A 14,122-nucleotide genomic window follows, 5' to 3' on the forward strand; every position below is an offset into this window, starting at 1 on the left:
TATCTGATTGTGTTTATCATTCATCATCTCCTCACTTCATTAGGAGAGAAAAATGCAACAATAAATGTGTTAATTTAAAAAATAACAAAAGACGCCTCTGTTGATGGTCGGGTATTAAAATAAATCTAATTTAATAATTCAGTAGGTTTTTTCACGAAATAATCATCATATTTCAACAACTTAATGCTATGTTATTTGTACAATCAAATGTCAAGTGTTAAAACAGACACCTGAATGGTCCGGGCACTACAATACAATACTCTATTTTTGTTTCAATACTTCAGATAAAAAATGGTCGAGTTGTTAGTGAAAAATGTTAACAGGCCCTGGAACGCCCCTTATCCAACACCTAACCACCACTCATTCCTTTTAATTGAATACAGTGGCCTGTAACAAGAGTGAGATAAGGCCAAACATAGCCGGCTCGTCTTAGCAACAATCGGAGATTATTACTACCCTCGAGATCTATTATTACACTTCTCACCTCGCATTCGTGCTAGACAATGACTGTCGTTGGGTCAAGTCATAATAAAAGTTAGAATTTGTAAAGATATTTTGAAAATGTGTCAGTTGTAGTCACACGAGCCGCCCCTGTTTTGCGGACCTCGGTTCCACGTGAATTCTTTTCATTGTCAGCTTATCGAGTTATCGCCCCTCGTATTATTGCTGGTGTCTAAACACCGCTGATTTGTATGGGGAAATTTGATTCGACAAAGATCTTAATTTATACCCTCGTCATAATCATCGAAATTACGACCGATAAGGTTTTACCACAACCCAAAAGTGCCGGAGAAAATATTTGCTGAGACATTGTATGGAGCGTATTTTGTTATTGTATGGTGTCGCCCCAACGGCGAGTAATTATTTTCTCGGCCCATATAAAGGAGGGAGAGTGTGCGGCTCGTGCAAAGTGGCCTTTTACCACCTGGAGCTCTTGGCAACTACTCCAGAGGCTACAATTACGACAGACAATGGCCAAGTGTAGAGTCATCGAGCGGCAGTGATTCGAGATTCAATTGATTCGGGATTGGGCTCAGTGTGTGGTGTATTGTAGTGCGCGCTGCTACCGAAGACTAGGACTAGGAGGAAAACGGGCCTTTCAAGCAACTTGCTGCCGAATTTCAACAATGAGGGCTAGCCTCATCACGGCTTATAAAAAACTAAACGCTCCATAAACGTGTTTTCCAAGCTTTCAAAAAGCAATTATTTTGGAAAATTGCGGAAATAAAAAAGGAAAACTAACGTGACTTTTTATTATAACATAGTTTTTCCTCTGTGAGTTGACAAAACTCTTAAAAAAAATTGGTTTAGGGTAAAGACATATATGTGTAAACAACTGGCATGAACAAAAATAGCACCCATATTATCAAATTATCTTATTGTTTGTACAGACATTTACACCATTAATTTTGCGTCGTTTTCGACCAAATTTGGTGATTTTTTTCATTTTAGTTTAATAAAAACAGGGCTAAAATACTTGATTTTTGGTCAAAAAACGTTTTTAAAACCTCAGAACTTGCAAAAATAATGCAATTTTTGACATAAATCTGTGATTTATTGGCTTATTTTATAAGAAATTTTACGCATTAGTTAAGATTTTGCTAAAAAAATGCTTAAAAAAATAAATTTTTGGTCATCTTCGATCAAATTTGGTCGTTTTTTTCGTTCTACCTCAATTAAATATGAAAAAAAATCAAGATTTTTGGACTAAAATCGTGATTAAATCACGTTATTGGCTTACTTTTTAAGAAATTTGGCGCAAAAATTGTGTTATTGCTGAATAAGTGTTTGGAAAAGGTAAGTTTGCGTCATTTTCGACCAAATTTGGTGATTTTTTGTCTCTTTTATTGATTTTGGTCTAAAAACGTGTTTAAATTCTCAGAACTTGCAAAAATAATGTCATTTTTGACAAAATTTTGTGGTTTATTCATTTACTTATTAAGAAATTTTGCGCAGTAATTAAGTTTTTGCTAAATAAACGATTAGAAAAGGTAAATTTTTGGTCATTTTTCACAAAATTTGGTGATTTGTTTTCGTTCTAATTTAATAAAAACAGGGACAAAATACTTGATTTTTGTCAAAAAACGTTTTTAAAACCTCAGAACTTGCAAAAATAATGTTATTTTTGACATAATTTTGTGATTTATTGGCTTATTTTGTTAGAAATTTTACGCATTAATTAAGTTTTTGCTGAATAAATGCTTCGAAAAAGTAAATTTTTGGTCATTTTCCATCAAAAGTGGTAATTTTTTCGTTCTTGTTTAATAAAAACTAAGATAAAATACTTGATTTTTGTCAAAAAACGTTTTCAAAACCTCAGAACTTGTCACTTTTGATATAATTCTGTGATCTATTGGCTTACTTTTTAAGAAATTTTACGCATTAATCAAGTTTTTGCTTAGGAAAGGTAAATATTTTGTCATTTAATTTGTCATTTGGTAATTTTTTCGTTCTAGTTCAATAAAATCTGAAAAATAAATCTAAATCTTTAGTCTAAAATTGTATTTAAATCTAAAGAACTTGCAAAAATACTGTCATAATTCACATAATTCTGGCTTACTTAAAAAAATGCGAATTAAGCTAGTTTGTTTAGTGCCTAGAAATAGTTAATTCATTTTAACATGGTGACCCAAAAAAGGCAGCTTTGCGAAATTTTTTAAGTTTTTATAAAGCAATTTTCTGTACAGATTAATGACACTTCGATAGATAGTTTTGGATTATTTCGGAATTTTTTTATGACTAGTCGTGTTTTCGAATTTGATTGTACGTATAAGGAGCCCTTTACATAAAAACAGCCATCATCCTTTTTTAAAAGCAAAAACCTTCCTGTTTTAAATTTATTCATCATAAATGATGATAGATGTTCAAAATGTGATAGAATTGAGCTTACAGTCAACAAAAATTAAAAAGTGAAAACAGCAGGCAGCTCATTTTGGCAGACTTGGGGGAGGCCGAGCTGATAAATCACATCAATTGATTAAGCGAATGTGAGCCCAGCTAATGGTTTATTTATTCTTGATGGTAAAATACAACAACCGGACGTCCTGAATCGTTAGCATACACAGAGTTGAGCCAAATACCCCATTCTGCGATACATCAAATGGCAAACGTTTCTAGCGAGGTTTCCAACTAACATCCATTGTTGTCATCTTATATTTTATCGGCAGTCGACAATGGTGCATAGAATTCGCATTTCCATGCGAATAGCTCTTTTCTACTATGTAAATTCTTTTTTTCCAATATACACTGTAAATATTTCCACCTTTTATCCAGTGGACAAGCTTTATCGAAAGAATGACAAGCACTGTGTTTGATCGTCTAATTCCAAAAAAGCGTCCTTAATAACTTAACCGAAAACGTCGAATCTCGCGCATTATTTGTTTGACAGTGTATTACGAGTTCTTTGTGGAGTTTTAATGCCATTGAAACGGGGCACATTTGCATGAAAAGCACATGTATAGCTTTGAGCTTAACTCGTCGCCTTTTTATATTTGCTCGCCTAGGTCTAAGAGACGCAGCAATAATGAAGCTTTCGATATTAAATTTCGTTGTTGTGCGCTGATTATTCGCTTTCGCAGGCGACAAAGCTCATTCGCTACAAATTCTCGAGCTTTATTGAATTCGGGAATGTAATAAGACAAACTAGGGAAACGGAGAAAAGTCAGTCACTTATACTTATAGCGTCCAGAGCTTTGTGGGCTTGAGTTCATTACAAATGGGGCTTTTATTCACTGGTCAATCTCATCTGAAAGCGATCTGGCTACAAGAAATGGATTTGGTCTTTTTATAAGGGATTTATTCGCCGTTTCTAGCAGACGGTCCCGTCCGAAAGGGGACTTTATCTGCTTTCGAGGACATGTTGTGCGTTCCGCTTACCAGCGATCGCGTCGAGCACTTGCTTTATTCGCTGACAATCAGTTATTCTTTTGAAATCGTGTCCTGTAGCCTTTTCAGCGACAGACTTTGTGATTTCGCTCGAGATCCCAGATAAGGGGCGGACTTTTGATCAGGGGTCAACCCGCCCGAATTCTTCAAATTGACCACAATTACGCCAAAACGACTCGAGCAATGTTGCACTGATACTGCATGTTGGCACATTGTTACATATCGATCGCGAGTGCTCCAACAAGTTATTAATGCAGAATACATCGTTAAAACTTTTCAGACTTGCGTTGATTGTGCTGCCAGCCATACTATACCTGCCTGCTTTGTTAAGGCAGGCTTTGTTAGTCCCAAACAATATATTATGCCGAGTTGTGTGCGACACAATTATAATTATGTTTCGGTTTGGCTCAAGAAGTCATAATTAAAAATTGCAATAATTGAATTACATTCGCCAAGAACTCCTCTCTTATATTCATTAGAAAGTTGCGCCATTGTCGCGCTCCTCAGGGGTGGATGATTACGACGAGATTTCCCAAAAACGGTTCGCCGCCCGAAAACAATAATGCACCATTCAATAAATAAATTATCACCGAAACAACTTCTCCAACAAAAATTTCTATGCGCAATTTGCAGAAATAGCAATACTAGAAAATTGCAAAATCCATTATTCCGTCGTGGCAGAAACACAAAGGTGGCAAGGTTGGATTTGCATTTAAATAAATATTTACAGCGTTGGGCACAAAAGCCGCCATTGACAGTAATTACTCGAAGAAGAGAGCTCGGATTGTTTAAACTTCAACACAGACTTCTGTAAGAGTAAAAATTAGCCATCATCGCTAGTCGATAAAAGCCCAGTCAATTGAGCCGAACAATCGTCTTGACGATTAAAACCCCACAATGGTCTGCCCAGGAGTCAAATTACACCTGAATGACGAAGACAATACGAAAAGGCTCTGTTGTATTACGAGAGTTAGACGAGTTCATCAAATGGCTAGATTCGGTGGTAATGACTGCAAACTGCATTTTGTAATTTAAGTCGATGAAAAATCCTATTATTTTCTCTTAGGGAGATTGTGAGGAATATCGCCAACTCATCGAGACTCACACGTTGATATTGTTACGATTGCAGAGTCATTGTGGGCGGCCAGTTGTGTTCTCTCGTCGATTTTTTATAAAGTCCTATTGATACTTCTTTGATTCGTTGTAGAGTAGCAGCGCTATAATGAATATTTCTTGAATTCCGTTTTAGACTCGAGGAATATAATGAGCAGTGGGTATACTAAATAACGGCTACCGTGAAATTTTAATTTTATTATTTCTCTATTATCATCAGTGGGTACAAAAGACTCGGCTATTGTCTTATTATGTGACGGAAAATTACCTGAAGCAGACACACAAAATGTTTCGGAATTCGCACGAAACGACAGACGCACCATTATACAAGTTTGCAGTCACTTTGGGTGCTATAATACAACACATTAAATTATCTGTACTACAATAATTACCTGCTTCTGCGATTTGTAGGAGAGCCCACTATTTGTGAAGTGTTACCTATTACTATTCCATCTCGCTAACTGTGCAATTTAAATTACTTCTATTCTGGTTTAAATTAACTACCGACTAATGGCACAATGTGAAGCAGTTCCCACGCGAAAATAATCAAAACTACCGTTGATTAAGCACAAGAATTATTTACTCACTCATTTGAAAAAACAACCCTAAAGTAAGTAAAACAAACAGAAGCTGCAAATCAAGAATGAAAAATTTCACAAAATTATGGGCAGATATCACTTCCAAAATATTGGTTTTTGGAATTTTGTTTAGTTTAAGATTATGTACTTTAGTTCAATTTTTACTACATTTCCAAATCCCAAAAATGCAAATCAGCCATTCCATTTTAACGGACGGGACATTTTGCACAAATTTTATTTTCAGTTTTTACGACCAGTATCAGTAGAAGTGAATTTTTCTTCATAGGAACTTAGTTCCAGTCAATGTTTGCAATTTACCACTGGAGCCACATTTGCAAAATTTGAAATACGAGCAAGAAAAAGAAATACGGACGGGACACAAAAAAGATGTAATATTTATATCGTTAAATTAAAAAAGCACTAATTCCAACAATTATTTTTGAAGTAAGAGGTAGAACTTTTGATTAATTTACTTGTTGTTTAGGTACACATGACGGACGGGACATGATGGACGGGACAATAAAAATAACTCTAAAAAATTCTTCAGACAGGTTTTATTTATTAAAGACTTTAATAATATCAAAATTACAGAATAGAAATTAAAGATTCTTGGTTTTGTTTAAAGACGTAAGAAATAAGAGCAACATTTATATGTTTGCAATAACGGACGGGACAGCCTAATTTTCAAACCTAATTTTCAACTGTCAACAGTATTTCATGTTATCACCTACAAGGTAATGTATGTATAAATTTTTGAACCCAGTAAATTATTTTAATTTAAATGATTATCCTCTCTCATATCAAATTCACAACAAAAAAAAAACTCTTTTGTGGCAAAATACATGAAATATAAACCGAATCATGTATTTTGAAAGATACTTTACATAGATAGGTACTAAAATTATTTTGAAAATTTTGGTGTCTGGTTGCATTTTTCCTGGAATGGCTGAAATAATGAAAGAAATTAGCAAACAATTTACCTACTAGGCATTTCGCTGTAATAATTTCGCAAAGTAATGTATTGAGTGGTTGTGCTTGCAGTAAAAATAAGCGGAGGTTGTGTGCACCCTCAGCGTTATGTTAATACGAAATGGGTGTAAATTCCGATCGGATTGAAAAAATCTGGTCCTCATGAGTATTGGTTAGCGGCTTTCAGGCAGCAATCGCATCCTTGCACACGTCCGCGAGATCCGACCCCGACGCGCGGAAGTCCATTGTGTGCGCTATTTTAATTTACAACACAATAAAAACACATGGGAAAACAGTAGACGCCATTTCAGTGATTAACTAGGGATCCTGGCAGGCACCGCGTTTTGTCCATATTGCTTTTTGTTTTAATTGTGTCTTTTGTTTCGAGTCGGATTGTTTTTTGTCCGCGCTCCGTACACGAGGTGAAATTTTAATTGGGTTTCGAGTTATTCCGTTTTTCTTTTCGATTCATCACGCTCTAATTTAATTAAATTGTCTACTTTTCCGAAAGCACTGATGCGGACGCCATTGACTATTGTTCCAAGACAACGCGTAATCTTTTTGCCTCTCCATTGTCTAACTGCAGCCAGAAATTAATTAATTCATTCGAAAAAACAGGTAGGAATTTTATTTTCTACAACCGAACCACCCTCTCTCTTTGCAGACGTCGACCCAACGACACGCATGGCCAACCCCATTGGTTTAATAGCTGCAAACATATTGCTTAATTCCACGCTAGTTGTGACCGTGAATGCACCCCAGCAATGCCAGAGAGGCCCTAAGTACCCGCTAATAGCTCTTCTCCCCATTACCCCGTGCTTATGCCAGTGATTTATATCGACTTGAAAAAATATTATTTCCGCTCCTATGATTTTCAAATAATTGACATGATTTACTTGTTAATGCGATCTTTTTCGAAACCTTCGGGGTTTTCGGTGTTTTCGCTCGTAAATTAGGGAAGCCAGCCTGTCAGCCTAGGCTATAAATAACAATGCGAAAAAGCACATAAAAATCCAGTAGAAAACAAAATAATTTTTCAAAAATTTTTCCTACTGAAAAAGGCTGCTTTTTGAAAAAAGCCTCTTGATAAATATTGTGAAAGGTGCAACAATTCTAAATCGCCACTGCCGAAAGAATGAAACAGGAGCAAAACAATGCTTGCAGGAATGTAGTCTCCCTACTATAAAAAGAAACTATCTTCATGAATCATCCGAGAGGCGGGACGATCACACAGCATTGGAAAAAACAACACACGCCCGCAATATGGCGGAGGCAACCTCACGGACACCGCCAAGAAATGGTCGCTTCCTCCAGTCTTCCACCAGCTGCCGGACTAACCAAGTGCGCTATTGGAGGAACGAGCCAACACTCCGTATATGAGCAACATGACTGGATATTTAAATGCACCAAAGATGGAGCTCGATTATTTTTACGGGCATTGTTCTTGGAGATACATCGATAAAAAGAAGCACAAAGAAAAATAAACAAATGAATATCTGCTATTGTGTCAGCTATACAATAAATAGGCAGGACTGCTTATTTGTTCAGGTGCTGCTAAAGAAACCCCATTATGATTGCGGCAATTGTTCGCCAACACCCCATCTCGCTGACACTCAAATCCCTAATTACGGAGCTGCACATTTTTAATTGAAAAAATAACAACAATAATAATAAAAAGACTTCAAGTATTCAACAAAAATAATTTATTAAATAATCATTATTAAAAAATACAAAACACATTTGGTTTGTCCGTGTGTTGTACGAGAGTGGTTCAAATATTATTCTTCCAAGTTGAAATAAACGTCAACGTTTTTAATTATAGATGGGTGTTAAAAAATTAAATCCCATTTTTTTATCACACAACAATCTAGATGCAAAAACCATTATAAAATCTTATTTAATTTTCTCCTTTTGAGTGATACTTGACAGATACAGGCTTGTTCACATAAAACTACGAGTCTGACAAGCTTTGAATACAACCAGTGATAATCGTTAACTTGATTAGTTGCAACTAATAATTTAATTTGTCATAGTGTTGCATTAAAAAAAAACAAAGATTTGAAAAATGTCCAAATATGAATCAATAAAATGTGACTGATCGAGGTATAACATTAATCAGCCTGTATAAAGTTAAAAGATCGAAGCTATTCAAAACACCCCCTGCACATTAATAAAAATGAAGCAATTTAGAATATCTGTGATTTAAAAAAGCAGCCGTCGAATGGCAACCTCACTTTAATATAAAACTAATTGCTACTCGAGTCATTTAATGAGAGACGCCGTATATTTCGAGTGGTCGGGCACTTCCTATGTAAGCCGCCTCTTCTTAATACGTTTCATACACCACTGATTCGTAAAGTAATCTTTGCAATTTACTGAAGAACTTATGCTTTAATATGCGCAATATTTCTCATATTCAAAAGGATGCAACAGCTCCGGTATAAGACGAATAGTCATTAAAAATTAAAAACTCGCTTAAACTATAAACTCATCAAGTATCAAATGGCCTCATTACAAGCTGGAGGCAGCTTTCAGTAAAAATCACCACTTTTCTTTATTTATATTTTATAAATAAACTTTACAAAAATTTTTTTTGATACAAGTTGAGGGTGAAACGTGGTTTAAAAGTATAAAACATGATCAAGCGTCTAGATGCGCCCTCTAGTAGGCAGTAGTTGCACTGTATCTAGCATCCATCACAGCTTCAGCAGCAGACTCCTGATTTTGTTCCATACAGTATTCACGGAAAGAAAGCAGCATTCTGTAGTGGGAATTAAATGATTTCTACAAATCATTTCAAATTTCTGAAGATAACAAGCTCCACAAAAAAGCGACGAGAGTCTTGAATGTTATAATTTATAATAAAATAACGTAGAAATTATTAAATATTCATCTCAGATGCATACATTACGTACGTGTAAATATTATGTTACATAGGTATAAAAATTAGAAAAGAGTTTTTTTTAATGAAAATCTGTTAATATCGCTTCAGTTGGATGGATTAATGGGCAAAACTAATAAAAAATAAGCGAATTCTCTGTGAAGTAAACCGAGAAAAGTATAATGCAAAAATCGGCTCAGTGTTTACAGAAGAAGAATCGCTATGTGGCGTCGTTCTCGAATTATTGAGTCCATCAATAAATTCACGTATTTAGGATTTGTGTGCAGTGTGTAAAGCGACGCTCGCAGTTTGTAACTAAATCCTTTCAAATGGTATATTGGATCCTGAATAGATGCGAATGTGTGGATCTTTATAAGGACGCGGCGCCCACTCCATTTTTCCAAGCCCTTCCCCTAAGTTTGCAAATCGAACGATTCGTTTATATTATTCTGCATTATAGCAATTGCCCCTACATTTTATATATGAAAAAAGCAATTTTTTCCTAAACTAAGCTGGAACGCTGGCGTTTTGGGCAGGAAGCGCTTGATAAGTTCATCTCAGAAGCGGCGAACAATAACCCAAAAACAGATCGTATTTTTATAAGAGAACAAGCAGATGGCCCGAGGCTATTTGGCATTGACACCCGTGACTGACACTGTTTTGTTGACTCTGGACACACGCAACCACATTATTGCCGCCTCCTGTTGATTCATTCTTTCCAGTCAATAAGGCTGGCCCTGGGCGAATAACCATTGTGCTTTTCAGCGGACTGATCGGGATTTTGTCACCGAAAATATTACTTTTCTCGCGCTCTGAGAAGTGGCAGAATGGGCAATTGTAGCACGCTTTCAAAAGAACGCACTGTCTTTTTCCCCGAAATAAACCAAGTAATAATTTTTTTATTGCAATTTAGTTTAGATTCCCCATGTTACGAAAAAAAAATAAATACAATTATAATTTTTCGCTAAGTTATTTGCATAAAAATTGAGTTTGTGGCAACAACGAACAAAATGGATCAGCAATTTATTTCCAATAAAAAAATGCAGCATCAGTAAAAATAATCATTTTGATAACAATGCCCGCTTGATTGTATACGCATAATTCTATCATTATCCTTTTAGTTAATATTAACTCTATTGTAAAGTTGGCATTGTTGTTCAGGCGGCAAGTGCAACCTCCAAAGAACAATATTGTATACAGAATTACTTAATATATCACTGTCTGATCATTTATCCTTACTTCTGATTGTTTACTGTTGTCCGTCCTAATAAAGCTTGATCGACATTCAATAATCCTCATCGCTACAATTATTCAAGATTTTTTCTTCGCATTCTTCTCCTCGGGTGTTTCACAACGTAACATTAAACCCAACTAGACCCAATATTGCAACTTCCGCAAATGAAGGCAATAAATTGATTCTCTATTTGCGATAAATAATGTAAAATCAAAATTCCGTCCGTGTGTGAGCAATTGAATGGTTGTAAATTGTCGTCACTGGGCTGTACTGTTTGTCACAGCCTACTGCATTGTGCTCGATACAAAAACAAATTGACATTGCAAAAACCGTCAATTGTCTCACCAATCAAGCCCCATTGTGCATTGAATGCCTATTTAATCGTGGAGGATGGTAAAGGGTGGATCTCACATATACCGGCACCCGACGAGATCAATCCCTGTTCCACCCCTGTCGAGGCATAATTGAAAAATACAATACACCGAGTATCTGCAATTAGCCAAAAAAGCATGAAAAAATAAAAGCTCTATACGCGCTTATCGGCTTGTCAATAATTTTCCGAAGAAAAATCTTCGATGAAAGAAATGGTAATTAGAAACAGAAAAATCAGTGCTTTTGGCGGTAATAAACGAGTGCGCTCCGCGGTTAACAAAAAGAAGCCAAAAGCTCAAATCCGCTTTCAGCCGACATAAAAGTCACAATTCCAAATGGGATTTGTAAAGTTTACGATATTATTCCTGCGCCATTCTCACTTATAGAAAGTATTATCAAGATCTCGCCAAGTTTGGCCTTTCAAAAGAAACCATTCAAAGAGTATTGGAAAAATTGAGCCAACGTGAAAAAAGAGAAATGCTAGTTATACTGCCATCCAGATTTATTGGAGCGATTTAAATGCAGGACGGTCGGGCTTATCATAAAAGTGGCAACTTGCGAAATCATAACAGTAACAGACCATTACGACAACTTCTTTTAATTATTAGCTAATTAAAATTATTAACTTGCTACAATTAACAACCACGTCAACTGCAGTCACGGGTAATGATCAAGTTATTTTCTTGTAAATTTTTGAGCATATCTACCAAAAAAAATCGAAAATTTATTACCTGGTCCGGTACTATACATTTTTACTTTAGCTCTTCAACGTGCATTAAAGCATGAAGAACGTCTTTTTTAAATCTCAAAAAAATGTTCGTGACACGAAACAAGAAAATATTAAAAAATTGTCAACAAAATAAGATTTTATAATTTCGATATTTTTTTTAATTGACCATTTCATGCCTTTTCCTCTTTCATACTCATTTTATATAAAATCTCCTCTCTGTAATTTGCACTGAAAATGGGCTGGTATACGCGTTGAGAGATCTTTACGACAGTAAAGTAATTTATCAGATTAAAAGAAAAAAATAAACGCTACTTGAAAACAGTAAGTATACTACTAAAGATTATGTTTTTAAATTCAAGACAAAAAAAGTATAAATAATAATTCCTTCGTCTAATAATAGTATAATAATATATACAACTATACTTTTTAATTTCCCTTACTAAATGCGCTAAAGGATTTGTCCATTCTATCTCTTAAAAACCCTTTAGTTTTTCTAAAAAAATGGATTTTAATTAAATGTTCACGTAAAAAATTATTTTTAGTCCATGTCTAGCAAATCTAATAATTTTATATTTTTGGATTATTTTACATAGTAATTTTTAGCATACTATTTAAATTATTTCACTTAGGATTTACCTACAATATTTTACTTAGAAAGTGACTATTAATTACCTAGCAGGTTATAAGTATCATCTGTTTTAAAACAGTATAATGCAATGTATTTCAGAGTTTAAAATTCAAAATTACAAAAAATTCTCAATAAAAATAATAACGTAATTCCAATAAAAATACCTACCTTGTAGGTAAGTACATTCTCCCAAACCGTATAATTCCCCTAAAATTTCTAACTTGCCACGTAAAAAAAATTGAGATGACCAACTTCTAATACAAATTCAAAATCAAGACATTAAGAATTAATAATAATAATAATACAATTACAAAAATTTATCCTTTCACTAACATTTAATTTGTTTATTGTGACTTGTGTTAACTGAATTTTTCATGCAACCAAAAGATTTTTACAACCTTATTAAGTGTACCTAGAAATTTCTGGTCAAATTTTTTCCTTTTCAAAGCAAGATTTCTGGTCTTCTTTCGAGACCAATAAAGTGTCGAAAAATAGAAATTGAACAATTTTCTCGTTATCTAAAAACGATGAAAATTTTATTCTTTGTTAAATTAATAAGTTTAAGTTTTAAAAATTTCTTAAAAACGCGAGAATTTTTGGAAAGTCAAGCAATAGGTACATTTTGCATTCGTACAACTTAAAGAATCTTAAAGCCGAAACATTTGGATCAAATTATATCAAAATCGGGACAAATCCTAACATGAACATAAAAAAGACGGAACTGTAAAAATCTAAACCTGATGTTCTGACTAAATCAGCAGGACGGTTGGTCACTTCAGCAAAATCCATTTATTCAAAGTTATGGTGTCTTTATTTGTTAAAGAATGTTTTTTTTTCAGAAAGGTGTTAAAGACATAACTTTGCAGTTTTTAAAAAAAATTTTATTTTTATTTTTTTTCGTAATCTACACATTTTCTTAAGAATTTTTCAACCACCGAATTGGTGCACCAGTTTTTGAGTGCCCTGTATTATTGTATTCAATTTTTCAAATTTGACCAGTAAGTAGGTATATTTCGCCCACTTTACATCAGACAGTTTTATTTGAATATATTGTAATTTTTAAGAAATTATTGCCATTTAATAAATATTTAAAGCCAAAGAGATACATATTTACTTAAAAGGGTGGATAATTTCGAATCTATTTAAAATAAATGAGAATATTAAACTCATGCGAAAAGTTAATATCGTAAAATGCATTATTTTATCCCCTATACTAACTACCCCCATCAAGCTTGTTTGAAAGTTCATTTTAAGGAGACTTCAGTCTTATAAGATATACTGATATCATTAGAAGATATCTCAACCAATCCGAAACAAACTAGGCGGAGTTTAAACAATCGATGTGAGTGGTGGGAGACCATCCTATGGCGACAGCAACAAGTGTTCAAGAATTCAAACCTGAGAAAATAAACCACTAATCCAATTCTTGTGTTCGAGGCCTATTAAATCCGGTGCCAGATTCAATTTAGCTAAACGGAAATTAAACCGTCGTTTGTAATTTCACACAACGTTTGGTTATTAACCTCGCACCAATCTCCTTAAGCGATACGTGAACAATTATTCCCATCTATCTGTCCCTAACACTTTTTTCCGCAATGTTTACCTATTTCTCTATTCATATCTAATTAAATAAGTGACACCATTAAATCTTAAATAAAAAATAAAGTTGTTTTGTAAAATTATTTTCAAAAAATTTTGGGTGCTTTCGCACAAATGGTCACTTTCCTCGCTT

The sequence above is a fragment of the Tribolium castaneum genome, chromosome 5, assembly GCF_031307605.1.
Source record: "Tribolium castaneum strain GA2 chromosome 5, icTriCast1.1, whole genome shotgun sequence".
Taxonomy (NCBI): domain Eukaryota; kingdom Metazoa; phylum Arthropoda; class Insecta; order Coleoptera; family Tenebrionidae; genus Tribolium; species Tribolium castaneum.